Genomic DNA, 24,458 nt, shown 5'->3' with positions numbered 1-24,458 from the left:
GTCCCCCTCCTCACCCATCGCCTCACCTCATCTCTCTCCTCACCCATCGCCTCACCTCGTCCCCCTCCTCACTCATCACCTCACCTCGTCCCCCTCCTCACTCATCACCTCACCTCGTCCCCCTCCTCACCCATCACCTCACCTCGTCCCCCTCCTCACCCATCGCCTCATCTCGTCCCCCTCCTCACCCACCGCCTCACCTCGTCTCCCTCCTCACCCATCGCCTCACCTCGTCCCCCTCCTCACTCATCACCTCACCTCGTCTCCCTCGTCACCCATCACCTCACCTCGTCCCCCTCCTCACCCATCACCTCACCTCGTCCCCCTCCTCACCCATCACCTCACCTCGTCTCTTCTCAACCATCACCTCACTTCGACCCCCTCCTCACCCATCACCTCACCTCGTCCCCCTCCTCACCCATCACCTCACCTCGTCCCCCTCCTCAACCATCACCTCACCTTGTCTCTCCTCACCCATCACCTCACCTCGCCACCCATCACCTCACCTAAACCATCACCTCACCTCGTCTCCCTCCTCACCCATCGTCTCACCTCTTCTCCCTCCTCACTCATCACCTCACCTCGTCTCCCTCCTCACCCATCACCTCACCTCGTCCCCCTCCTCACCCATCACCTCACCTCGCCACCCATCACCTCACCTAAACCATCACCTCACCTCGTCTCCCTCCTCACCCATCGCCTCACCTCGTCCCCCTCCTCACTCATCACCTCACCTCGTCTCCCTCGTCACCCATCACCTCACCTCGTCCCCCTCCTCACCCATCACCTCACCTCGTCCCCCTCCTCACCCATCACCTCACCTCGTCTCTTCTCAACCATCACCTCACTTCGACCCCCTCCTCACCCATCACCTCACCTCGTCCCCCTCCTCACCCATCACCTCACCTCGTCCCCCTCCTCACTCATCACCTCACCTCGTCCCCCTCCTCACCCATCACCTCACCTCGTCCCCCTCCTCACCCATCACCTAACCTCGTCTCCCTCCTCACTCATCACCTCACCTCGTCCCCCTCCTCACTCATCACCTCACCTCGTCCCCCTCCTCACCCGTCACCTCACCTCGTCTCCCTCCTCACTCATCACCTCACCACGTCCCCCTCCTCACCCATCACCTCACCTCGTCCCCCTCCTCACCCATCACCTCACCTCGTCCCCCTCCTCACTCATCACCTCACCTCGTCCCCCTCCTCACCCATCACCTCACCTCATCTCCCTCCTCACTCATCACCTCACCTCGTCTCCCTCCTCACTCATCACCTCACCTCGTCCCCCTCTTCACCCATCACCTCACCTCGTCCCCCTCCTCACCCATCACCTCACCTCATCTCCCTCCTCACCCATCGCCTCACCTCGTCCCCCTCCTCACTCATCACCTCACCTCGTCCCCCTCCTCACTCATCACCTCACCTCGTCCCCCTCCTCACCCATCACCTCACCTCGTCCCCCTCCTCACCCATCACCTCATCTCGTCCCCCTCCTCACCCATCGCCTCACCTCGTCTCCCTCCTCACCCATCGCCTCACCTCGTCCCCCTCCTCACTCATCACCTCACCTCGTCTCCCTCGTCACCCATCACCTCACCTCGTCCCCCTCCTCACCTATCACCTCACCTCGTCCCCCTCCTCACCCATCACCTCACCTCGTCTCTTCTCAACCATCACCTCACTTCGACCCCCTCCTCACCCATCACCTCACCTCGTCCCCCTCCTCACCCATCACCTCACCTCGTCCCCCTCCTCAACCATCACCTCACCTTGTCTCACCTCACCTCGCCACCCATCACCTCACCTAAACCATCACCTCACCTCGTCTCCCTCCTCACCCATCGTCTCACCTCTTCTCCCTCCTCACTCATCACCTCACCTCGTCCCCCTCCTCACCCATCACCTCACCTCGTCCCCCTCCTCACCCATCACCTCACCTCGCCACCCATCACCTCACCTAAACCATCACCTCACCTCGTCTCCCTCCTCACCCATCGCCTTACCTCGTCCCCCTTCTCACCCATCACCTCACCTCGTCTCCCTCCTCACCCATCACCTCACCTCGTCCCCCTCCTCACTGATCACCTCACCTCATCCTCCTCACTCATCGCCTCGTCTCGGTAAGCTTCATCACCTCACCTCGTCTGTCCTAACACATCACCTCATCTTGTCTCTCCTCACCCATCACCTAATCTCGTCTCTCCTCACCCATCACCTCACCTTGTCTCTCCTCACCCATCACATCATCTTGTCTCTCCTCACCCATCACCTCACCTTGTCTCTCCTCACCCATCACCTCACCTTGTCTCTCCTCACCCATCACCTCACCTTGTCTCTCCTCACCCATCACCTCACCTTGTCTCTCCTCACCCATCACCTCACCTTGTCTCTCCTCACCCATCACCTCACCTTGTCTCTCCTCACCCATCACCTCACCTTGTCTCTCCTCACCCATCACCTCACCTTGTCTCTCCTCACCCATCACCTCACCTTGTCACCCATCACCTCAGCTCGTCCCCCACCTCAACCATCACCTCATCTCGTCTGTCCTCACCCATCACCTCATCTCGTCTCTCCTCACCCATCACCTCACCTTGTCTCTCCTTACTCATCACCTCACCTCGTCACCCATCACCTCAGCTCGTCCCCCACCTCAACCATCACCTCACCTTGTCTTCTTCACCTATCACCTCAACTCGCCTCTGTGGTAGCAGTTACATTGGAAAACCAAACGACATGTCTCGGACCGCATCCGTGAACACAAGGGCAGACCTAAAACACGGTAGGACCAACACCTCAGCCATGGCAGATCATTGTTATAATTCAGTGGGGCTCACATGACATTGACTTCTCCAAGATGGAGGTTCTCTGCAAGCCATCCGGCTACCTTGAGAGATTCGTTCATGAGGCCATCCACATCTACAAACACAGAGACAATTTCAACCGAGTAGATGGATTCTGGCTTAGCAATCATTGCAAGGATGTGATAAACCATTTCGGGTCTTGATTTATTGTATTCACGTTTACGGTGAATTTCAGACCGCATTCCATTCTCCTTCTCTCCACCCTTCTCCGTTCCGAGCATAGATGGACTCGTCTGTCTGAACAACACTCGTCGCTGTCCGTTGTACTAAAGTAAAAAAAAACGCCACTTTTTTCAGAAATTTTCTTGCTGTGGTTTTCACACCTGATGATTGCTTGTGTTGCAATTGAAATGTGAGAATTTTATTGTTTTATTTTAATAATTTTATTATTTCCCTTCTACGTGACTTTATTGAAAGAACCAAGAATATCAACCAAATTCTATAAATGCATTTTCAAATGTGGAGGGACAACCCGGAAAACCGAGAAAATACCACGTGACCACAGGGAGAATATGCAAACTCCATATATACAGGCGGAAGGGCTGGGATAAAATACACAACCTCCTGTATATCTCTGACTCACCCACTCAACCTCCCATATTCCCTCACCCATCCACCCACTAACTCAATCATCCACCCACTCACAAACCCATCAATTCACCTATTCACCCACCCACTGACTCACTACCTCACCCACCCACTTACACTGCAACCCACTTAATCTCTAACACACTCACTCACCCACTCACCGACTCCCTCAACCACTGACCCACTGACTCACTCACAGACCCACCCAGTTAATCACCCACTCTATGTGTAGTGCTCACCTCTTCTGGTATTGTGAGATATTCTTCCTCCCAGCAGCTTCTTCATGACGACGCCCGTGGGGTGGGCGAGCCTCTCAACGATCCAGGCGAGAGGGACCACAGCCTGGTCATGTTGGGTTCATAGTGCAGTGGGGCACACGGTCCACTCCAGCTCCATGTATGGCTTGCCCTGGTACAGATGTTAAATACCTCGTCTGGTATACAGGCCGTGGGATTGATCCCGACCCTGCCACCTGTGTATTTGGAGTTTGCATGTTCTCTCTGTGGTGGCGTGGATTGTTCTCTGGGTACTCCAGTTTTTACCTCCACATAAAAAAAAAATGTGTTTAAAGAGTGCTATACATTGCTACACATTTCCACTTGAGAAGCCATTTTCATTTTGTTTAATAGTTTATTCTAAACAGCCACTCTCAGTTTAAGCAACTATTCTACTTATTCGCGTATTGATATCACCTGAGGGGTGGCACTACTTAAGTTGAAGTGCATGCAGCCCAGCAATTGCTTCCTCAATGCTGACAGATGGACCTCCACTCGAGGAGCTCGAGAAAGCCCCTCGAGATAGTTTTGGCCTCCTGTTCCCTGCTGGCCAGACATTGTATAGGAGGTGGGATTACCCACACTGTATCCCACTACACACAAATTGCCCATCGACTGCGCTGTTCCCATTTATACTGCTGAGTAGACAGAGGGAGGGGGAATGAAAAAATATATATTTTAGCAGGTAAGGCTCACTGAGCTATGCAGCTCTTTTTTCAGAAGCAACTTGGCCACATGATAGCTCAACTAAGTGGATAATTACGTAAAAATGCATAGCAACCAAATACTTCAAACGTGTGTTGATTATAAATGTGGAGGGAAAAACAGGAGGACCCGGAGAAAAATCCAGGTGACCACAGGGATAAGATGCAAACTCCAAATATACAGGCGGCAGGGTCGGGATCGATTCCATGACCTCCTGTATACTAGGCAAGGTAGTTAACATCTCACCACCGTGGTGCCCCATTCTCTGACTCACTCACCCACCCACTCACACACTGACTTATCCACTCAACCTCCTACACTAACTTACCCACCCACCCACCAGCCACTCACCCAAACATCCACCCATTCACCTACTGACTCACACCACTTACTCAAATACCCATCCACTCATACAATGACCCAGCCACTGACTCAGCCACCCACCAACTCACCCACCCAACCCCCATTCAACCACCCAACCACCAACCCACCCATTCACTCACTCATCCACTCACCCACAAAACAAAAACTAAACTGTTTTTATTTTACCAGGTAAGACCTACAGGGCTATATAGATCTTTTTCAAAAGTGACCTTGTTACAAATGACAGGTTAACGATGTGGCTTATCACATACACATGCATTGCAGCCAAATCCTCTGAATGCAAGTTTATTCTCAATGCAGAGGGAAAACCCCGTGGACCTGGAGAAAAATCCACGCGACCACGAGGAGAACAAGCACAATCAAATATACTTGCGACAGGGTCGGGATCGAATCGACAACCTCCTGTATACACTAGGTGAGGAAGTTAACATCTCACCCCCGTGGCACCCCATTTTCTGACTCACTCACTCAAACACCCACCCATTCACCGATTCACTCACACCACTTACTCAAATACCCACCCTCTCACCCATAGCCCATCCACTCACTCATGAACCCTCCCAAACACTCACCCATTCACTCACCGACTCACTCACCCATGAATTCGCATACCCATCTTCTCAACCACTCAGCCAGCCACCCACTCAATCTCGTACCCAATAGAGGTGTGTGTAGGTGTGTGTAAGTGTATAGAGGTGTGTGTGTGTAAGGGTGTGTAAGTGTGCAGAGGTGTGTGTGTCGGTGTGTGTAGGTGTGTGTAAGTATATAGAGGTGTGTGTGTGTAAGGGTGTGTAAGTGTGTGGAGGTGTGTGTGTCGGTGGTGTGTGTAAGTGTCTAGAGGTGTGTGTGTAGGTGTTTGTGAGTGTATAGAGGTGTGTGTGTAGGTGTGTGTAAGTATATAGAGGTGTGTGTAAGGGTGTGTAAGTGTCTAGAGGTGTGTGTGTAGGTGTGTGTCAGTGTATAGAGGTGTGTGTAGGTGTGTGTCAGTGTATAGAGGTGTGTGTGTAGGTGTGTGTCAGTGTATAGAGGTGTGTGTGTAGGTGTGTGTAAGTGTCTAGAGGTGTGTGAGTAGGTGTGTAAGTGTCTAAAGGTGTGTGTGTGTGTGAGTGTATAGAGGTGTGTATAAATATATAGAGGTGTGTGTGTAGGTGTGTGTGAGTGTATAGAGGTTTGTGTGTAGGTGTGTGTAAGTGTCTAGAGGTGTGTGTAGGTGTGTGTAAGTGTATAGAGGTGTATGTGTAGGTGTGTGTGAGTGTATAGAGGTGTGTGTGTGTAGGTGTGTGTAAGTGTCTAGAGGTGTGTGTGTAGGTGTGTGTAAGTGTATAGAGGTGTATGTGTAGGTGTGTGTAAGTGTATAGAGGTGTGTGTGTGTGTGTGGGTGAGTGTATAGAGGTCCTGGTGGTCCCCCTCTTTAAGAAGGGGGACCGTACCGACTGTAACAACTACAGGGGCATCTCACTCCTCAGTGTGCCGGGTAAGGTCCTGGCAAGGATTATTCAACATCGCCTTGCTAGGCACGCTGATGAGAGGCTTGCGGAGCCCCAATGCGGTTTCAGGAAAGGGCGGTCCTGCACAGATGCCATATTTTCTGTCCGTCTGCTACAGCAGAGGTGTAGGGAATTCCAAAAAGACCTACATCTCTGCTTTATTGACCTGGTCAAGGCCTATGATACGATCAGTAGGACTGGGCTCTGGGTTGTTCTTCGTGCTTTCGGAGTCCCTGACCCTCTGCTCACGATCATTAAGGACCTTCATGATGGTGAGCGGGCCCAGGTAAAACTACGTGGCCGGGAGTCGGAGCCTTTCCCTGTACACCTTGGGGTGCGACAGGGATGTCCTCTGGCTCCCACATTATTTAACATCTATTTCGACTGCGTAGTTCGTGAAGCCTTCAATAGCTGTACCGGGGGAATTACCATTTGGTACAGATATAATGGGAGGCTGATCGACGCCCGGGTGCGATCAAGGGATGGCTCCCTATTGGTCAACCACGTTATGTATGCCGATGATTTGGTAATAGCTGCTCATTCAGAAGAGGAGTTGGAGACGCTGCTGCTGAGACTGGAGCGTGCCACTAAGAGGTGGGGCCTTACCATCAGCCCCACCAAAACTAAGCACCTGCCTGGGTATTTTGTACCATCGGGCACTCCACCCCCACAACTCCCAATCGGTGATGGGGCAGTTGTGGAGAGAGTGGAGAGTTTCCCATACCTGGGCAGTGTGCTTATGACCGGCTCCAGTTTATCAGCAGAGGTCTCACTCCGAATCAGTCGAGCGGCAATATCTTTTCATCGGCTGCGTAACGCTGTGTGGAAGCTACCTGGTCTGTCGCTCCGCACGAAGCTTCAGGTCTTCTCGGCCACGGTCATTCCCTCCCTTCTCTACGCTTGCGAAACGTGGACCCCCCTAGTGGAGCATCTTCGCCGGTTGGAAACATTTAGGCTGGCCTGCCTACGATCCATCCTGGGTTTAACCAGGCTGGATTGTGTGAGGAGCTCACAAGTCCTTGAAAGATCTGGGCAAAGTCCCATCAGTGAGCTCCTCCGGCAGGCAAGGCTGCGTTGGCTGGGTCATGTAGCCCGCATGCCCAGCCACCGCATGCCTAAACAGCTTTTGTTCGGCCGGATCGAGGGGGCTAAACGGGCGCGGCACGGGCTAGAGAAGAGATGGAGTGATGTGGTACAGGAGGACGTGGAGCTGAGTGGACTTGCCGATGACTGGTACCAGCGGTGTCAAGATCGGCCTCAGTGGAGGAGGCTCGTGAAGGACGCTACTGGGCAGTTGGAGGCAGTCGCCCTCCAACAACAACGGAGGGCGGAGGAGCGACGCTCACAACAACGAGCGGAGCGCCGGGTGGCTAAAGCACAGCAAGTTGGCACAGTAGGGGGCACAGGTGGTGCATCAGCCAGTCGTCTCGGTCATCTCGGTCAGTCGACCCATGGCACCTGGGTCTGCCCCGTGACCTCCTGCCAGCGGGCGTTCGACACTTCACGTGGCCTCAGGGTGCACATGGCCTGGCACAAGCATCGTGGTGACGTCACCGCCACTTAGTGGCGAATGGCGGTTGTTGTTGTTGTATAGAGGTGTGTGTGTTAGTGTGTGTAAGTGTATAGAGGTGTGTGTAGGTGTGTGCAAGTGTCTAGAGGTGTGTGAGTAGGTGTGTAAGTGTCTAAAGGTGTGTGTGTAGGTGTGTGTGAGTGTATAGAGGTGTGTGTGTAGGTGTGTGTAAGTGTATAGAGGTGTGTGTGTAGGTGTGTGTCAGTGTCTAAAGGTGTGTGTGTAGGTGTGTGTCAGTGTATAGAGGTGTGTGTACTTTTATCGAGGTGTGTGTGTGGGTGTGTGTCAGTGTATAGAGGTGTGTGTGTAGGTGTGTGTAAGTGTCTAGAGGTGTGTGTGTAGGTGTGTGTGAGTGTATAGAGGTGTGTGTGTAGGTGTGTGTAAGTGTATAGAGGTGTGTGTGTGTAGGTGTGTGTGTAAGTGTATAGAGGTGTGTGTGTAAGGGTGTGTAAGTGTCTAGAGGTGTGTGTAGATGTTTGCAGAGGTGTGGACTCGAGTCATGTGACTTGGACTCGAGTCAGACTCGAGTCATGAATTTGATGACTTGCGACTCGACTTGGACTTGCATAACAATGACTTTGTCCCACCTATGAGATGTGGACTCGAGTCATGTGACTTGGACTCGAGTCAGACTCGAGTCATGAATTTGATGACTTGCGACTCGACTTGGACTTGCATAACAATGACTTTGTCCCACCTCTGGGTGTTTGTGAGTGTATATAGGTGTGTGTGTGTAGGTGTAATAGAGGTGTGTGTGTGTAGGGGTGTGTAAGTGTCTAGAGGTGTGTGTAGGTGTGTGTGAGCGTATAGAGGGGTGTTGTGTGTAGGTGTGTGTAAGTCTATAGTGGTGTGTGTAGGTGTGTGTAAGTCTATAGTGGTGTGTGTAGGTGTGTGTAAGTCTATAGTGGTGTGTGTAGGTGTGTGAGTGTATAGAGGTGTGTGTGTTAGTGTGTGTAAGTGTATAGAGGTGTGTGTGTAGTTGTGTGTAAGTGTATAGAGGTGTATGTGTAGGTGTGTGTTAGTTTGTGTAAGTGTATAGAGGGTGTGTAGGTGTGTGTAAGTGTCTAGAGGTGTGTGTGTATAGGTGTATGTCAGTGTATAGAGGTGTGTGTAGGTGTGTGTAAGTATATAGAGGTGTGTGTAGATGTGTGTGAGTGTATAGAGGTGTGTGTGTAGGTGTGTGTATGTGTATAGAGGTGTGTGAGTAGGTTTGTAAGTGTCTAGAGGTGTGTGTGTAGGTGTGTATAAGTATATAGAGGTGTGTGAGTGTGTATAGAGGTGTGTGTGTCGGTGTGTGTAAGTGTCGAGGTGGGGAGTGGTAGTGTAGTGGTTAGCGCGCTGCGCTATGAATCCGGCGACACAGGTTCGATTCCCGCTCACGGCCAACACCAGTGACGATTATCTGAACTGGTCCCGGGCCTCCCCTAGGTCGACTCAGCCTCAAATGAGTACCTGGTGCGGTGAGTAAACATTGCCACTAGGGAGACAAAGGCGTTCGGGCGTGGTGCTGGCCACCCACCCCCTCGTGTACCGTTCCGTCCTTTATAGGTGCTCGCTAACAGCACTTGCCCCTAGAGTCTGTTAAGGCTATATGGGGGATCTTTGTCTTTGTAAGTGTCTAGAGGTGTATGTGTAGGTGTGTGTAAGTGTATAGAAGTGTGTGTGTAGGTGTATAGAGGTGTGTGTGTGTAGGTGTGTGTAAGTATATAGAGGTGTGTGTGTAGGTGTGTGTAAGTGTCTAGAGGTGTGTGTAGGTGTGTGTGAGCATATAGAGGTGTGTTGTGTAGGTGTGTGTAAGTGTATAGAGGTGTGTGTAGGTGTGTGTGAACATATAGAGGTGTGTTGTGTGTAGGTGTGTGTAAGTGTATAGAGGTGTGTGTGTAGGTGTGTGTAATTGTATAGAGGTGTGTGTGTAAGTGTATAGAGGTGTGTGTGTGTGTAGGTGTGTGTAAGTGTATAGAGGTGTGTGTGTAGGTGTGTGTAAGTGTATAGAGGTGTGTGTAGGTGTGTGAAAGTGTATAGAGGTAGGTGTGTATAAGTGTGTATAAGTGTATATAGGTGTGTGTGTGTAGGTGTGTGTGTAAGTGTATAGAGGTGTGTGTGTGTAAGGGTGTGTAAGTGTGTAGAGGTGTGTGTGTAGGTGTGTGTGAGTGTATAGAGGTGTAGGTGTAATAGAGGTGTGTGTGTGTGTAGGGGTGTGTAAGTGTCTAGAGGTGTGTGTAGGTGTGTGTGAGCGTATAGAGGGGTGTTGTGTGTAGGTGTGTGTAAGTGTATAGAGGTGTGTGTGTAGGTTTGTGTAAGTGTATAGAGGTGTATGTGTAGCTGTGTATAAGTGTCTAGAGGTGTATGTAGGTGTGTGTAAGCGTATAGAGGTGTGTGTAGGTATGTGTAAGTGTATAGATGTGTGTGTGTAGGTGTGTGTAAGTGTATAGAGGTGTGTGTGATTGTGTATAGAGGTGTGTGTGTCGATGTGTGTAAGTGTCTTGGTGGGGAGTGGTAGTGTGTAGTGGTTAGCGCGCTGCGCTATGAATCCGGCGACACAGGTTCGATTCCCGCTCACGGCCAACACCAGTGACGATTATCTGAACTGGTCCCGGGCCTCCCCTAGGTCGACTCAGCCTCAAATAAGTACCTGGTGCGGTGTGTAAACATTGCCACTAGGGAGACAAAGGCGGTCGGGCGTGGTGCTGGCCACCCACCCCCTCGTGTACCGTTCTGGCCTTTATAGGTGCTCGCTAACAGCACTTGCCCCTACAGTCTGTTAAGGCTCTATGGGGATCTTTGTCTTTGTAAGTGTCTAGAGGTGTATGTGTAAGTGTATAGAAGTGTGTGTGTAGGTGTATAGAGGTGTGTGTGTGTAGGTGTGTGTAAGTGTATAGAGGTGTGTGTGTAGGTGTGTGTAAGTGTATAGAGGTGTGTGTGTAGGTGTGTGTGAGTGTATAGAGGTGTGTGTAGGTGTGTGTAAGTATATAGAGGTGTGTGTGTAAGGGTGTGTAAGTGTGTGGAAGTGTGTGTGTAGGTGTGTGTAAGTGTCTAGAGGTGTGTGTAGGTGTGTGTGAGCGTATAGAGGTGTGTTGTGTGTAGGTGTGTGTAAGTGTATAGAGGTGTGTGTGTGTAGGTGTGTGTAAGTGTATAGAGGTGTGTGTAGGGGTTTGTAAGTGTCTAGAGGTGTGTGTAGGTGTGTGTGAGCGTATAGAGGTGTGTTGTGTGTAGGTGTGTGTAAGTGTATAGAATTGTGTGTGTGTAGGTGTGTGTAAGTGTATAGAAGTGTGTGTGAGTGTATAGAGGTGTGTGTGTAGGTGTGTGAGTGTATAGAGGTGTGTGTTAAGGGGTATGTGAAGGTATAGAAGTGTGTGTGAGTGTATAGAGGTGTGTGTAGGTTTATGTAAGTGTCTAGAGGTGTATGTAGGAGTGTGTAAGTGTATAGAGGTGTGTGTAAGTGTATAGAGGTGTGTGTGTAGGTGTGTGTGAGTGTATAGAGGTGTGTGTAGGTGTGTGTAAGTATATAGAGGTGTGTGTGTAAGGGTGTGTAAGTGTGTGGAGGTGTGTGTGTCGGTGTGTGTAAGTGTCTAGAGGTGTGTGTAGGTGTGTGTGAGCGTATAGAGGTGTGTTGTGTGTAGGTGTGTGTAAGTGTATAGAGGTGTGTGTGTGTAGGTGTGTGTAAGTGTATAGAGGTGTGTGTAGGGGTTTGTAAGTGTCTAGAGGTGTGTGTAGGTGTGTGTGAGCGTATAGAGGTGTGTGTGTAGGTGTGTGTGAGCGTATAGAGGTGTGTGTGTAGGTGTGTGTAAGTGTATAGAGGTGTGTGTGTAGGTGTGTGTAAGTGTATAGAGGTGTGTGTGTAGGTGTGTGTAAGTGTATAGAGGTGTGTGTGTAGGTAGGTGTGTGTGTAGGTGTGTGTGAGTGTATAGAGGTGTGTGTGTAGGTGTGTGTGAGTGTATAGAGGTGTGTGTAGGTGTGTATAAATATATAGAGGTGAGTGTATAGAGGTGTGTGTGTAGGTGTGTGTGAGTGTATAGAGGTGTGTGTAGGTGTGTATAAATATATAGAGGTGTGTGTGTAGTTGTGTGTGAGTGTTTAGAGGTGTGTGTGTAGGTGTGTGTAAGTGTATAGAGGTTTGTGTGTGTAAGTGTCTAGAGGTGTGTGTAGGTTTTTGTGAGTGTATAGAGGTGTGTGTGTAGGTGTGTGTAAGTGTCTAGAGGTGTGTGTGTAGGTGTGTGTAAGTGTATAGAGGTGTGTGTATAAGGGTTTGTAAGTGTGTAGAGGTGTGTGTGTCGGTGTGTGTAAGTGTCTAGAGGTGTGTGTGTAGGTGTGTGTAAGTGTATAGAGGTGTGTGTAGGTGTATAGAGGTGTGTGTGGAAGTGTCTAGAGGTGTGTGTAGGTGTGTGTGAGCGTATAGAGGTCTGTTGTGTGTAGGTGTGTGTAAGTGTATAGAGGTGTGTGTAGGTGTGTGTAAGTGTTTAGAGGTGTGTGTGTAGGTGTGTGTAAGTGTATAGAGGTTTGTGTGTGTAAGTGTATAGAGGTGTGTGTAGGTTTTTGTGAGTGTATAGAGGTGTGTGTGTAGGTGTGTAGGTGTATAGAGGTGTGTGTAAGTGTCTAGAGGTGTGTGTGTGTAGGTGTGTGTAAGTGTATAGAGGTGTGTGTGTAAGGGTGTGTAAGTGTGTAGAGGTGTGTGTGTCGGTGTGTGTAAGTGTCTAGAGGTGTGTGTGTAGGTGTGTGTAAGTGTCTAGAGGTGTGTGTAGGTGTGTGTGAGCGTATAGAGGTGTGTTGTGTGTAGGTGTGTGTAAGTGTATAGAGGTGTGTGTAGGTGTGTGTAAGTGTATAGAGGTGTGTGTAGGTGTGTGTAAGTGTATAGAGGTGTGTGTAGGTGTGTGTAAGTGTATAGAGGTGTGTGTAGGTGTGTGTAAGTGTATAGAGGTGTGTGTGTGTAGGTGTGTGTAAGTATATAGAGGGGTGTGTGTAAGGGTGTGTAAGTGTGTGGAGGTGTGTGTGAGTGTATAGAGGTGTGTGTGTAGGTGTGGGTGAGTGTATAGAGGTGTGTGTGTAGGTGTGTGTAAGTATATAGAGGGGTGTGTGTAAGGGTGTGTAAGTGTGTGGAGGTGTGTAAGTGTCTAGAGGTGTGTGTAGGTGTGTGTCAGTGTATAGAGGTGTGTGTAGGTGTGTGTAAGTTTATCGAGGTGTGTGTGTAGGTGTGTGTAAGTGTATATAGGTACATTTGGTACAGATATAATGGGAGGCTGATCGACGCCCGGGTGCGATCAAGGGATGGCTCCCTATTGGTCAACCACGTTATGTATGCCGATGATTTGGTAATAGCTGCTCATTCAGAAGAGGAGTTGGAGACGCTGCTGCTGAGACTGGAGTGTGCCACTAAGAGGTGGGGCCTTACCATCAGCCCCACCAAAACTAAGCACCTGCCTGGGTATTTTGTACCATCGGGCACTCCACCCCCACAACTCCCAATCGGTGATGGGGCAGTTGTGGAGAGAGTAGAGAGTTTCCCATACCTGGGCAGTGTGCTCATGACCGGCTCCAGTTTATCAGCAGAGGTCTCACTCCGAATCAGTCGAGCGGCAATATCTTTTCATCGGTTGCGTAACGCTGTGTGGAAGCTACCTGGTCTGTCGCTCCGCACGAAGCTTCAGGTCTTCTCGGCCACGGTCATTCCCTCCCTTCTCTACGCTTGCGAAACGTGGACCCCCCTAGTGGAGCATCTTCGCCGGTTGGAAACATTTAGGCTGGCCTGCCTACGATCCATCCTGGGTTTAACCAGGCTGGATTGTGTGAGGAGCTCACAAGTCCTTGAAAGATCTGGGCAAAGTCCCATCAGTGAGCTCCTCCGGCAGGCAAGGCTGCGTTGGCTGGGTCATGTAGCCCGCATGCCCAGCCACCGCATGCCTAAACAGCTTCTGTTCGGCCGGATCGAGGGGGCTAAATGGGCGCGGCACGGGCTAGAGAAGAGATGGAGTGATGTGGTACAGGAGGACGTGGAGCTGAGTGGACTTGCCGATGACTGGTACCAGCGGTGTCAAGATCGGCCTCAGTGGAGGAGGCTCGTGAAGGACGCTACTGGGCAGTTGGAGGCAGTCGCCCTCCAACAACAACGGAGGGCGGAGGAGCGACGCTCACAACAACGAGCGGAGCGCCGGGTGGCTAAAGCACAGCAAGTTGGCACAGTAGGGGGCACAGGTGGTGCATCAGCCAGTCATCTCAGTCATCTCGGTCATCTCGGTCAGTCGACCCGTGGCACCTGGGTCTGCCCCGTGACCTCCTGCCAGCGGGCGTTCGACACTTCACGTGGCCTCAGGGTGCACATGGCCTGGCACAAGCGTCGTGGTGACGTCACCGCCACTTAGTGGCGAATGGCGGTTGTTGTTGTTGTTGTTATATAGGTAGGTGTGTGAAAGTGTATAGAGGTGTGTGTGTACGTGTATAGAGGTGTGTGTAGGTGTGTGTAAGTGTATAGAGGTGTGTGTGTAAGTGTATAGAGGTGTGTGTGTAGGTGTGTGTAAGTGTATAGTGGTGTGTGTAGGTGTGTGTGAGTGTATAGATGCATGTGTGTGTTAGTGTGTGTCAGTGTATAGGTGTGTGAGTAGGTGTGTAAGTGTCTAAAGGTGTGTGTAGGTGTGTGTCAGTGTATAGATGTGTGTGTAAGCGTATAGAGGTGTAGGTGTGTGTAACTGTATAGAGGTGTGTGTAGGTGTGTGTGAGTGTATAGAGGTGTGTGTGTTAGTGTGTGTTAGTGTATAGAGGTGTGTGAGTAGGTTTGTAAGTGTCTAAAGGTGTGTGTAGGTGTGTGTCAGTGTATAAAGGTGTGTGTGTAAGTATATAGAGGGGTGTGTGTGTAGGTGTGTTTGAGTGTATAGAGGTGTGTGTGTAGGTAAGTGTGTGGAGGTGTGTGTGTAAGTGTCTAGAGGTGTATGTGTAGGTGTGTGTCAGTGTATAGAGGTGTGTGTAGGTGTGTGTCAGTGTATAGAGGTGTATGTAGGTGTGTGTAACTGTATAGAGGTGTGTGTAGGTGTGTGAGTGTATACAGGTGTGTGTGTAAGGGTGTGTAAGTGTCTAGAGGTGTGTGTGTAGGTGTGTGTGAGTGTATAGAGGTGTGTGTAGGTGTGTTTAGGTGTATAAGGTGTGTGTGTAGGGGTGTGTAAGTGCCTAGAGGTGTGTGTAGGTGTGTGTGAGCGTATAGAGGTGTGTTGTGTGTAGGTGTGTGTAAGTGTATAGAGGTGTGTGTGTGTAGGTGTGTGTAAGTGTATAGAGGTGTGTGTAGGGGTTTGTAAGTGGCTAGAGGTGTGTGTAGGTGTGTGTGAGCGTATAGAGGTGTGTTGTGTGTAGGTGTGTGTAAGTGTATAGAATTGTGTGTGTGTAGGTGTGTGTAAGTGTATAGAAGTGTGTGTGAGTGTATAGAGGTGTGTGTGTAGGTGTGTGAGTGTATAGAGTTGTGTGTTAAGGGGTGTGTGAGGGTATAGAAGTGTGTGTGAGTGTATAGAGGTGTGTGTAGGTTTATGTAAGTGTCTAGAGGTGTATGTAGGAGTGTGTAAGTGTATAGAGGTGTGTGTAGGTGTGTGTAAGTGTATAAGTGTATAGAAATATGTGTGTACGTGTGTGTAAGTGTATAGAGGTGTGTGTGTAGTTGTGTAAGTGTATAGAGGTGTGTGTGTAGTTGTGTAAGTGTCTAGAGGTGTGTGTGTAGGTGTGTGTAAGTGTATAAAGTTGTGTGTGTAGGTGTGTGTAAGTGTCTAGAGGTGTGTGAGTAGGTGTGTAAGTGTCTAAAGGTGTGTGTGTAGGTGTGTGTCAGTGTATAGAGGTGTGTAGGTGTGTGATAGTATATAGAGGGGGGTGTGTGTAGGTGTGTGTAAGTGTATAGAGGTGTGTGTAGAGGTGTGTGAGTAGGTGTGTATGTGTCTAAAGGTGTGTGTGTAGGTGTGTGTCAGTGTATAGAGGTGTATGTGTAGGTGTGTTAGTGTGTGTAAGTGTATAGAGGGTGTGTAGGTGTGTGTAAGTATATAGAGGTGTATGTAGGTGTGTGTAAGTGTATAAGTGTATAGAGATGTGTGTGTAGGTATGTGTAAGTGTATAGAGGTGTGTGTAGGTGTGTGTAAGTGTATAGAGGTGTGTGTGTAGGTGTGTGTAAGTGTATAGAGGTGTGTGTGTAGGTGTGTGTAAGTGTATAGAGGTGTGTGTGTAGGTGTGTGTAAGTGTATAGAGGTGTGTGTGTAGGTGTGTGTGAGTGTATAGAGGTGTGTGTGTAGGTGTGTGTGAGTGTATAGAGGTGTGTGTAGAGGTGTGTGAGTGTCTAAAGGTGTGTGTAGGTGTGTGTCAGTGTATAGAGGTGTGTGTAGGTGTGTATAAATATATAGAGGTGTGTGTGTAGGTGTGTGTGAGTGTTTAGAGGTGTGTGTGTAGGTGTGTGTAAGTGTATAGAGGTTTGTGTGTGTAAGTGTCTAGAGGTGTGTGTAGGTTTTTGTGAGTGTATAGAGGTGTGTGTGTAGGTGTGTAGGTGTATAGAGGTGTGTGTAAGTGTCTAGAGGTGTGTGTAGGTGTATTGAGGTGTGTGTGGAAGTGTCTAGACGTGTGTGTAGGTGTGTGTGAGCGTATAGAGGTCTGTTGTGTGTAGGTGTGTGTAAGTGTATAGAGGTGTGTGTAGGTGTGTGTAAGTGTTTAGAGGTGTGTGTGTAGGTGTGTGTAAGTGTATAGAGGTTTGTGTGTGTAAGTGTCTAGAGGTGTGTGTAGGTTTTTGTGAGTGTATAGAGGTGTGTGTGTAGGTGTGTAGGTGTATAGAGGTGTGTGTAAGTGTCTAGAGGTGTGTGTGTGTAGGTGTGTGTAAGTGTATAGAGGTGTGTGTGTAAGGGTGTGTAAGTGTGTAGAGGTGTGTGTGTCGGTGTGTGTAAGTGTCTAGAGGTGTGTGTGTAGGTGTGTGTAAGTGTCTAGAGGTGTGTGTAGGTGTGTGTGAGCGTATAGAGATGTGTTGTGTGTAGGTGTGTGTAAGTGTATAGAGGTGTGTGTGTGTAGGTGTGTGTAAGTGTGTCTTTTCGTCGGTTGCGTAACGCTGTGTGGAAGCTACCTAGTCTGTCGCTCCGCACGAAGCTTCAGGTCTTCTCGGCCACGGTCATTCCCTCCCTTCTCTATGCTTGCGAAACGTGGACCCCCCTAGTGGAGCATCTTCGCCGGTTGGAAACATTTAGGCTGGCCTGCCTACGATCCATCCTGGGTTTAACCAGGCTGGATTGTGTGAGGAGCTCACAAGTCCTTGAAAGATCTGGGCAAAGTCCCATCAGTGAGCTCCTCCGGCAGGCAAGGCTGCGTTGGCTGGGTCATGTAGCCCGCATGCCCAGCCACCGCATGCCTAAACAGCTTTTGTTCGGCCGGATCGAGGGGGCTAAACGGGCGCTGCACGGGCTAGAGAAGAGATGGAGTGATGTGGTACAGGAGGACGTGGAGCTGAGTGGACTTGCCGATGACTGGTACCAGCGGTGTCAAGATCGGCCTCAGTGGAGGAGGCTCGTGAAGGACGCTACTGGGCAGTTGGAGGCAGTCGCCCTCCAACAACAACGGAGGGCGGAGGAGCGACGCTCACAACAACGAGCGGAGCGCCGGGTGGCTAAAGCACAGCAAGTTGGCACAGTAGGGGGCACAGGTGGTGCATCAGCCAGTCGTCTCGGTCATCTCGGTCAGTCGACCCGTGGCACCTGGGTCTGCCCCGTGACCTCCTGCCAGCGGGCGTTCGACACTTCACGTGGCCTCAGGGTGCACATGGCCTGGCACAAGCGTCGTGGTGACGTCACCGCCACTTAGTGGCAAATGGCGGTTGTTGTTGTTGTTGTAAGCGTATAGAGGTGTGTGTAGGTGTGTGTAAGTGTATAGAGGTGTGTGTGTGTAGGTGTGTGTAAGTGTCTAGAGGTGTGTGTAGGTGTGTGTGAGCGTATAGAGGTGTGTTGTGTGTAGGTGTGTGTAAGTGTATAGAGGTGTGTGTAGGTGTGTGTAAGTGTATAGAGGTGTGTGTGTGTAGGTGTGTGTAAGTGTATAGAGGTGTGTGTGTAGGTGTGTGTAAGTATATAGAGGGGTGTGTGTAAGGTTGTGTAAGTGTGTGGAGGTGTGTGTGAGTGTATAGAGGTGTGTGTGTAGGTGTGGGTGAGTGTATAGAGGTTTGTGTGTAGGTGTGTGTAAGTATATAGAGGGGTGTGTGTAAGGGTGTGTAAGTGTGTGGAGGTGTGTAAGTGTCTAGAGGTGTGTGTAGGTGTGTGTCAGTGTATAGAGGTGTGTGTAGGTGTGTGTAAGTTTATCGAGGTGTGTGTGTAGGTGTGTGTAAGTGTATATAGGTAGGTGTGTGAAAGTGTATAGAGGTGTGTGTGTGTAGGTGTGTGTGAGTGTATAGAGGTGTGTGTGTGTAGGTGTGTGTAAGTGTATAAAGGTGTATGTGTAGCTGTGTCTAAGTGTCTAGAGGTGTATGTAGGTGTCTGTAAGCGTATAGAAGTGTGTGTAGGTGTGTGTAAGTGTATAGAGGTGTGTGTGTAGGTGTGTGTAAGTGTATAGAGGTGTGTGTGTGTAGGTGTGTGTAAGTGTATAGAGCTGTGTGTGTGTAGGTGTGTGTAAGTGTATAGAGGTGTATGTGTAGCTGTGTGTAAGTGTCTAGAGGTGTATGTAGGTGTGTGTAAGCGTATAGAGGTGTGTGTGTAAGTGTATAGAGGTGTGTGTAGGTGTGTGTAAGTGTATAGTGGTGTGTGTAGGTGTGTGTGAGTGTATAGAGGCGTGTGTGTTAGTGTGTGTAAGTGTATAGGTGTGTGAGTAGGTGTGTAAGTGTCTAAAGGTGTGTGTGCAGGTGTGTGTCAGTGTATAGATGTGTGTGTAAGCGTATAGAGGTGTAGGTGTGTGTAACTGTATAGAGGTGTGTGTAGGTGTGTGTGAGTGTATAGAGGTGTGTGTGTTAGTGTGTGTTAGTGTATAGAGGTGTGTGAGTAGGTGTGTAAGTGTCTAAAGGTGTGTGTAGGTGTGTGTCAGTGTATAAAGGTGTGTGTGTAAGTATATAGAGGGGTGTGTGTGTAGGTGTGTTTGAGTGTATAGAGGTGTGTGTGTAGGTAAGTGTGTGGAGGTGTGTGTGTAAGTGTCTAGAGGTGTATGTGTAGGTGTGTGTCAGTGTATAGAGGTGTGTGTAGGTGTGTGTCAGTGTATAGAGGTGTAGGTGTGTGTAAGTGTATAGAGGTGTGTGTGAGTGTATAGAGGTGTGTGTGTAGGTGTGTGTGAGTGTATAGAGGTGTGTGTAGGTGTGTGTAAGTATATAGAGGGGTGTGTGTGTAGGTGTGTTTGAGTGTATAGAGGTGTGTGTGTAGGTGTGTAAGTGTCTAAAGGTGTGTGTAGGTGTGTGTCAGTGTATAGAGGTGTGTGTAGGTGTGTGTAAGTATATAGAGGGGTGTGTGTGTAGGTGTGTTTGAGTGTATAGAGGTGTGTGTGTAGGTGTGTATCAGTGTATAGAGGTGTATGTGTAGGTGTGTGTAAGTGTATAGAGGTGTATGTGTAGGTGTGTGTGTGAGTGTAGAGAGGTGTGTGTGTTAGTGTGTGTGAGTGTATAGAGGTGTGTGTGTTAGTGTGGGTAAGTGTATACAGGGTGTGTGTGTTAGTGTGTGTGAGTGTATAGAGGTGTGTGTGTTAGTGTGGGTAAGTGTATAGAGGTGTGTGTAGGTGTGTAAGTGTCTAGAGGTGTGTGAGTAGGTGTGTAAGTGCCTAGAGGTGTGTGAGTAGGTGTGTCTAAGTGTATAGAGGTGTGTGTGTAGGTGTGTGTGTAGGTGTGTGTAAATGTATAGAGGTGTGTGTAAAGGTGTGTAAGTGTGTAGAGGTGTGTGTGTAGGTGTGTGTGAGTGTATAGAGGTGTGTGTGTAGGGGTGTGTAGGTGTGTGTGTAGGTGTGTGTAAGTGTCTAGAGGTGTGTGTGTAGGTGTGTGTGAGTGTATAGAGGTGCGTGTGTAAGGGTGTGTAAGTGTGTAGAGGTGTGTGTGTCGGTGTGTGTAAGTGTCTAGAGGTGTGTGTGTAGGTGTGTGTGAGTGTATAGATGTGTGTGTAAGCGTATAGAGGTGTAGGTGTGTGTAACTGTATAGAGGTGTGTGTAGGTGTGTGTGAGTGTATAGAGGTGTGTGTGTTAGTGTGTGTTAGTGTATAGAGGTGTGTGAGTAGGTGTGTAAGTGTCTAAAGGTGTGTGTAGGTGTGTGTCAGTGTATAAAGGTGTGTGTGTAAGTATATAGAGGGGTGTGTGTGTAGGTGTGTTTGAGTGTATAGAGGTGTGTGTGTAAGTATATAGAGGGGTGTGTGTGTAGGTGTGTTTGAGTGTATAGAGGTGTGTGTGTAGGTAAGTGTGTGGAGGTGTGTGTGTAAGTGTCTAGAGTTGTATGTGTAGGTGTGTGTCAGTGTATATAGGTGTGTGTAGGTGTGTGTCAGTGTATAGAGGTGTGTGTAGGTGTGTGTAAGTATATAGAGGGGTGTGTGTGTAGGTGTGTTTGAGTGTATAGAGGTGTGTGTGTAGGTGTGTAAGTGTCTAAAGGTGTGTGTAGGTGTGTGTCAGTGTATAGAGGTGTGTGTAGGTGTGTGTAAGTATATAGAGGGGTGTGTGTGTAGGTGTGTTTGAGTGTATAGAGGTGTGTGTGTAGGTGTGTGTAAGTGTATAGAGGTGTATGTGTAGGTGTGTGTAAGTGTATAGAGGTGTATGTGTAGGTGTGTGTGTGAGTGTAGAGAGGTGTGTGTGTTAGTGTGTGTGAGTGTATAGAGGTGTGTGTGTGTTAGTGTGGGTAAGTGTATAGAGGTGTGTGTAGGTGTGTAAGTGTCTAGAGGTGTGTGAGTAGGTGTGTAAGTGTCTAGAGGTGTGTGAGTAGGTGTGTAAGTGTCTAAAGTTGTGTGTGTAGGTGTGTGTGAGTGTCTAGAGGTGTGTGTGTAGGTGTGTGTAAGTGTATAGAGGTGTGTGTGTAGGTGTGTGTAGGTGTGTGTAAGTGTATAGAGGTGTGTGTAAGGGTGTGTAAGTGTGTAGAGGTGTGTGTGTAGGTGTGTGTGAGTGTATAGAGGTGTGTGTGTAGGTGTGTGTGAGTGTATAGAGGTGCGTGTGTAAGTGTGTAGAGGTGTGTGTGTCGGTGTGTGTAAGTGTCTAGAGGTGTGTGTGTAGGTGTGTGTGAGTGTATAGAGGTGTGTGTAGGTGTGTGTAGGTGTATAGAGGTGTGTGTAGGGGTGTGTAAGCGTATAGAGTTGTGTGTGTAGCTGTGTTTAAGTGTCTAGAGGTGTATGTAGGTGTGTGTAAGCGTATAGAGGTGTGTGTGTAGGTGTGTGTAAGTGTATAGAGGTGTGTGTGTAAGGGTGTGTAAGTGTCTAGAGGTGTGTGAGTAGGTGTGTAAGTGTCTAGAGGTGTGTGTGTAGGTGTGTGTCAGTGTATAGAGGTGTGTGTAGGTGTGTATAAGTTTATAGAGGTGTGTATAGGTGTGTGAGACTGTATAGAGGTGTGTGTGTAGGTGTGTGTAAGTGTGTGGAGGTGTGTGTGTCGGTGGTGTGTGTAAATGTCTAGAGGAGTGTGTGTAGGTGTGTGTGAGTGTATAGAGGTGTGTGTGTAGGTGTGTGTAAGTATATAGAGGTGTGTGTGTAAGGGTGTGTAAGTGTGTGGAGGTGTGTATGTCGGTGGTGTGTGTAAGTGTCTAGAGTTGTGTGTGTAGGTGTGTGTCAGTGTATAGAGGTGTGTGTGTAGGTGTGTGTAGGTTTATCGAGGTGTGTGTGTAGGTGTGTGTCAGTGTATAGAGTTGTGTGTAGGTTTGTGTAAGTATATAGAGGTGTGTGTATAGGTGTGTGTGAGTGTATATATTGTGTGTGTCGGTGTGTGTATGTGTATAGAGGTAGGTGTGTGTAAGTGTATAGAGGTGTGTGTGTAAGTGTATAGAGGTGTGTGTGTAAGTGTATAGAGGTGTATGTGTAGGTGTGTGTAAGTGTATAGAGGTGTATGTGTAGGTGTGTGTAAGTGTATAGAGGTGTATGTGTAGGTGTGTGTAAGTGTATAGAGGTGTAGGGGTGTGTAAGTGTATAGAGGTGTATGTGTAGGTGTGTGTAAGTGTATAGAGGTGTATGTGTAGGTGTGTGTAAGTGTATAGAGGTGTGTGTGTAGGTGTGTGTGAGTGTATAGCGACAGGCCCGCTCTCATCGCCTACAGCATCCCACGTCACAGAATGCGGAGGTTTACCGCAGCCTTCGCTCGGAGGAGAGCCGTAAGGCGCTGTAAGGATGGGTGGTGGTCGCGGGTTGCTGAGGAGATGGAGTCTGCCTCAGTGGCCCGCGATCACAAATCACTATTTAACTCCATCAAAAAAGTAACCTGCAGCGCCACACCTATTACCATCATTAGGGGAAACAACGGTGATCCAATCTCCGACCAACAGGAACAGGTTTGCAGATTTGCTGAGCATTTCTGTGAGGTCCTGGGGGAGGGAAAATCTCTCAGCCAGGAAAACATCATGGCACAAAGTGGGGATAACCCTGCTGAGGCTGCCGTGCCTCAAATATTGGAAGAGGTCACCCCCTGTGAGTGGCTGGCTGAGGTGCCATCTGTTGAGGAACTACTTAAGGCGATCCGGAGTCTGAGACCAGGAAAGGCACCGGGCAGAGATGATCTCCCGAGCGAAATGCTGAGGGAGGGTGGCGTTTGTGCACAGACTGCCCTATATGACATCATAACAACAGTCTGGACCGCTGAACAGGTACCTCAGGATTGGAAGGATGCCCTGGTGGCCCCCCTCTTTAAGAAGGGGGACTGCACAGACTGTAACAACTACAGGGGCATCTCACTCCTCAGTCTGCCGGGAAAGGTCCTGGCAAGGATTATTCAACATCGCCTTGCTAGGCACGCTGAGGAGATGCTTGCGGAACCCCAATGCGGTTTCAGGAAAGGGCGGTCCTGCACAGATGCCATATTTTCTGTCCGTCTGCTACAGCAGAGGTGTAGGGAATTCCAACAAGACCTGCATCTCTGCTTCATTGACCTGGTCAAGGCTTATGATACCATCAGTAGGCCTGGGCTCTGGGGTGTTCTTCGTGCTTTTGGAATCCCTGACCCTCTGCTCACGATCATTAAGGACCTTCATGATGGTGAGCGGGCCCGGGTAAAACTACGTGGCCGGGAGTCTGAGCCTTTCCCTGTACACCTTGGGGTGCGACAGGGATGTCCTTTGGCTCCCACATTATTTAACATCTATTTCGACTACGTAGTTCGTGAAGCCTTCAATAGCTGTACCGGGGGAATTTCCATTTGGTACAGATATAATGGGAGGCTGATCGACGCCCGGGTGCGATCAAGGGATGGCTCCCTATTGGTCAACCACGTTATGTATGCCGATGATTTGGTAATGGCTGTTCATTCAGAAGAGGAGTTGGAGACGCTGCTGCTGAGACTGGAGCGTGCCACTAAGAGGTGGGGCCTTACCATCAGCCCCACCAAAACTAAGCACCTGCCTGGGTATTTTGCACCATCGGACACATCACCCCCACAACTCCCAATCGGTGATGGGGAAGTTGTGGAGAGAGTGGAGAGTTTCCCATACCTGGGCAGTGTGCTTATGACCGGCTCCAGTTTAACAGCAGAGGTCTCACTCCGAATCAGTCGAGCGGCAATATCTTTTCATCGGTTGCGTAACGCTGTGTGGAAGCTACCTGGTCTGTCGCTCCGCACGAAGCTTCAGGTCTTCTCGGCCACGGTCATTCCCTCCCTTCTCTACGCTTGCGAAACGTGGACCCCCCCTAATGGAGCATCTTCGCCGGTTGGAAACATTTAGGCTGGCCTGCCTACGATCCATCCTGGGTTTAACCAGGCTGGATTGTGTGAGGAGCTCACAAGTCCTTGAAAGATCTGGGCAAAGTCCCATCGGTGAGCTCCTCCGGCAGGCAAGGCTGCGTTGGCTGGGTCATGTAGCCCGCATGCCCAGCCACCGCATGCCGAAACAGCTTTTGTTCGGCCGGATCGAGGGGGCTAAACGGGCGTGGCACAGGCTGGAGAAGAGATGGAGTGATGTGGTACAGGAGGACTTGGAGCTGAGTGGACTTGCCGATGACTGGTACCAGCGGTGTCAAGATCGGCCCAGTGGAGGAGGCTCGTGAAGGACGCTACTGGGCAGTTGGAGGCAGTCGCCCTCCAACAACAACGGAGGGCGGAGGAGCGACGCTCACAACAACGAGCGGAGCGCCGGGTGGCTAAAACACAGCAAGTTGGCACAGTAGGGGCACAGGTGGTGCATCAGCCAGTCATCTCGGTCATCTCGGTCAGTCGACCCGTGGCACCTGGGTCTGCCCCGTGACCTCCTGACAGCGGGCGTTCGACACTTCACGTGGCCTCAAGGTGCACTTGGCCTGGCACAAGCGTCGTGGTGACGTCACTGCCACTTAGTGGCGAATGGCGGTTGTTGTTGTTGTAAGTGATGGAGTTGAATCACTATTTAACTCCATCAAAAAAGTAACCTGCAGCGCCACACGTATTACCATCATTAGGGGAAAAAACGGTGATCCAATCTCCGACCCCCAGGAACAGGTTTGCAGATTTGCTGAGCATTTCTGTGAGGTCCTGGGGGAGGGAAAATCTCT

The sequence above is a fragment of the Lampetra fluviatilis genome, chromosome 11 (assembly GCF_964198595.1).
Source record: "Lampetra fluviatilis chromosome 11, kcLamFluv1.1, whole genome shotgun sequence".
In the NCBI taxonomy this organism is placed as follows: Eukaryota; Metazoa; Chordata; class Hyperoartia; order Petromyzontiformes; family Petromyzontidae; genus Lampetra; species Lampetra fluviatilis.
Note: the sequence above shows the minus strand (reverse complement) of the source record.